Below are 1,103 nucleotides of genomic sequence, written 5' to 3'. Positions count from 1 at the left end.
AATAAGAAACAAAGTGTTGTGGTAAGATCTAGCGTAGATGCAAAATATAGAGTTATGACCTCAATCATTTGTGAACTTGTTTGGCTTAAGCAATTACTTGAAGAGTTACAATTTGGAGATGTCACTCAAATGATGTGACAATCATGCTACTCTTTATATTAGTTTTAAAATTTAATTATATCTCTAACCAGTTTACTATACAATATATATATATATATATATATATATATATATATATATATATATATATAGGGGTTTACTAATTTACGTAAGGGGGTTTTTCAGTTGGTACATTTTAGCAAAGTGTACCAAGTTTTAGATTACAAAAATGTCCCTGTTAAAAAAGAAAACCAATTTTAAATCCAAGGGTATTTTAATAATTTTAAAATTTAATTTAAAATAAAAAAAATAAAAGGTAGTTATTAAAAATATTGATTGGTCCACGTGTACTATTAGCTTTTATTATATATTTTTTAAAAGGTAGTAGTTTTTTAAAATAAAAAATAAAATAAAAGGTAATTGTTTTTTTTAACCCAGGTTTTATAAATCCAGACGGGTTCTATCAACCCTAAACCCTAAACCATTATATTTTTTAAAAGGTAGTTGTTTTTTAAAATAAAAAATAAAATAAAAAGTAATTGTTTTTTAAAATTAAAAATAAAATAAAAGCTGATAATTTCTCTTGTATACGTGGACCAATCAGGATTTTTAATAACTACCTTTTATTTTTCTTATTTTAAATTAAATTTTAAAATTATTAAAATATCCTTAAATTTAAAATACGTAAATTAGTAAACCCCATATATATATATATATATATATATATATATATATATATATATATATATATATATATATATATATATATATATATATATTAAGTGTAAGATATTTTAAATTATTAAATATTTTATATTTATCTTTTATGTTTAATTATTTATCTTATGTTACTTTGTTATTATTCTTTAATTTATATTTTAAATTAAATCTATTTTTTTAATATAAATAAAATACCTTATATATTAAACAAAATTAATATTTTACTATATTTAGTATATATATATATATATATATATATATATATATATATATATATATATATA

The sequence above is a fragment of the Vigna radiata genome, chromosome 7 (assembly GCF_000741045.1).
Source record: "Vigna radiata var. radiata cultivar VC1973A chromosome 7, Vradiata_ver6, whole genome shotgun sequence".
Taxonomy (NCBI): domain Eukaryota; kingdom Viridiplantae; phylum Streptophyta; class Magnoliopsida; order Fabales; family Fabaceae; genus Vigna; species Vigna radiata.
The sequence above is the reverse complement of the archived record's forward strand: the minus strand, read 5'-3'. Positions refer to the sequence as shown.